At 63.7% G+C, this 2,500-nt stretch overlaps 1 pseudogene; it reads left to right on the top strand.

The window, feature by feature from the left end:
* The window catches only part of LOC126129244 (large subunit ribosomal RNA), a 7,782-nt pseudogene that overhangs the window by 1,780 nt on the left and 3,502 nt on the right, over positions 1 to 2,500 (top strand).

Raw genomic sequence — 2,500 nt, 5'->3', positions numbered from 1 at the left:
GCCTGGAGCCGCCGTCGGTGCAGATCTTGGTGGTAGTAGCAAATACTCCAGCGAGGCCCTGGAGGGCTGACGCGGAGAAGGGTTTCGTGTGAACAGCCGTTGCACACGAGTCAGTCGATCCTAAGCCCTAGGAGAAATCCGATGTTGATGGGGGCCGTCATAGCATGATGCACTTTGTGCTGGCCCCCGTTGGGCGAAAGGGAATCCGGTTCCTATTCCGGAACCCGGCAGCGGAACCGATACAAGTCGGGCCCCTCTTTTAGAGATGCTCGTCGGGGTAACCCAAAAGGACCCGGAGACGCCGTCGGGAGATCGGGGAAGAGTTTTCTTTTCTGCATGAGCGTTCGAGTTCCCTGGAATCCTCTAGCAGGGAGATAGGGTTTGGAACGCGAAGAGCACCGCAGTTGCGGCGGTGTCCCGATCTTCCCCTCGGACCTTGAAAATCCGGGAGAGGGCCACGTGGAGGTGTCGCGCCGGTTCGTACCCATATCCGCAGCAGGTCTCCAAGGTGAAGAGCCTCTAGTCGATAGAATAATGTAGGTAAGGGAAGTCGGCAAATTGGATCCGTAACTTCGGGATAAGGATTGGCTCTGAGGATCGGGGCGTGTCGGGCTTGGTCGGGAAGTGGGTCAGCGCTAACGTGCCGGGCCTGGGCGAGGTGAGTGCCGTAGGGGTGCCGGTAAGTGCGGGCGTTTAGCGCGGGCGTGGTCTGCTCTCGCCGTTGGTTGGCCTCGTGCTGGCCGGCGGTGCAGGATGCGCGCGCCTGCGCGGCGTTCGTGCCCCGGTGCTTCAACCTGCGCGCAGGATCCGAGCTCGGTCCCGTGCCTTGGCCTCCCACGGATCTTCCTTGCTGCGAGGCCGCGTCCGCCTTAGCGTGCTCCTCCGGGGGCGCGCGGGTGCGCGGATTCTCTTCGGCCGCCATTCAACGATCAACTCAGAACTGGCACGGACTGGGGGAATCCGACTGTCTAATTAAAACAAAGCATTGCGATGGCCCTAGCGGGTGTTGACGCAATGTGATTTCTGCCCAGTGCTCTGAATGTCAACGTGAAGAAATTCAAGCAAGCGCGGGTAAACGGCGGGAGTAACTATGACTCTCTTAGCCTCTCCTCTCCTGCGGTCTTCTCCCCTTCACGTGGGCCCGCTGATTTCGCAGAGTGGAAGACCGCACCAGGGGCTTGGGGGGGTTACCAGCCCCCCCTCGCATTATCCCTTTATAGTTGGGGGCAGCACAGAAGAGAGAAGAAAAGGTGGCCCTTCCGCTGAAGGTGCCACCCCAGCTACCCCAGCACCTATCCGGCCAACCGGCCGAGTCGAAGATCCGATGGATTGTGTAGCTACATTTGCCTGCAGAGAGTGCCACCGCACATTTACGACCAAGAACGGCCTCGGGGTCCACCGCCGCCGCCAACACCTGGCGGCCACCAACGCGGAGATCAACACGGAGAGGCACCGCGCGAGGTGGACGGAAGAAGAAGTCCTTTCGCTCGCCAAAGCGGAGGCGGAACTGTTCCTTGAGAGGGACGCTCGGTTCTTCTTTGTCAACCAAGAGCTGATTAGGATGTTCCCCGACCGAACGCTTGAGGCAATCAAGTGCCGACGGCGGCAAGCTGCCCACAAGCAGCTTGTCCGCGAATTCATGGAGGCACTTGAGATCGGTCGGGGGGAAGAGCCGGCGTCCCGCCGGGGAGCGGTGACGCAGCCGCCTGACGCGGGCGATGGCGCTGCGCCGTCCGACGACGCAGCTGCGGACTTCGCGGCCGACACCACCGGGCCGCCTGCGGAGGGGCCGACTGACGCCGCCATCTGGGAGCATCTCGCGGAGCTGCCTGCTTCCGCCCAGCGTTTCTCTGCCCTGGACCGAGTTGTTGGTCTGGGGCGGGGTACGCCGCCTGAGGTCATCCTGGGCATGCTCCCGGATGCCCTTGCGTCGGTCGGGTCCAGGAGGGAGAGGACGAGTACCAGGACACAGCGGCCGCGCCAACCATCCAAGCGGCCGCCTGCCGCCCCGCCGCTGCAGAAGCGCAAGCGGCGCCGTTGGGAGTACGCGCGGACGCAGGACGCCTTCCGCAGGTCGCGTGCGCGTTGCGTGCGTGGCCTGCTGGACGGCACCCTGCTGCAGCCGCCACCTGACATCCCCGGTCTGCTGGACTTCTGGGCGGACCTCTTCACCAAGAAGCCGATCTCCACCGCCGGCTTCATCCGTGACCGCCTTCTCCCGCACTCGGAGCCTGTCGCTCCTGAGTGCCTATGGGGGCCGGTCACACGTGAGGAGGTCGCTGCTGCCTTGCCGCCCAGGGGGTCGGCAGCCGGGCCGGACGGCCTTACCCCAGCGGAGCTGCGGCGCCTGCCGCACGAAGTCCTGGAGAAACTCTTGAACCTCTTCCTCCTGGCCCGCGCCCTCCCCGAGAGTCTGCTTCGCGCGCGGACGATACTACTCCCCAAAACGGCTGCACCAACATCCCCCGCTGACTTTCGCCCCATTACGGTCTGCTCGGTG

The sequence above is a fragment of the Schistocerca cancellata genome, unplaced genomic scaffold (assembly GCF_023864275.1).
Source record: "Schistocerca cancellata isolate TAMUIC-IGC-003103 unplaced genomic scaffold, iqSchCanc2.1 HiC_scaffold_527, whole genome shotgun sequence".
Taxonomy (NCBI): Eukaryota; Metazoa; Arthropoda; class Insecta; order Orthoptera; family Acrididae; genus Schistocerca; species Schistocerca cancellata.
This window is presented reverse-complemented; position numbering and strand designations above follow the sequence as displayed.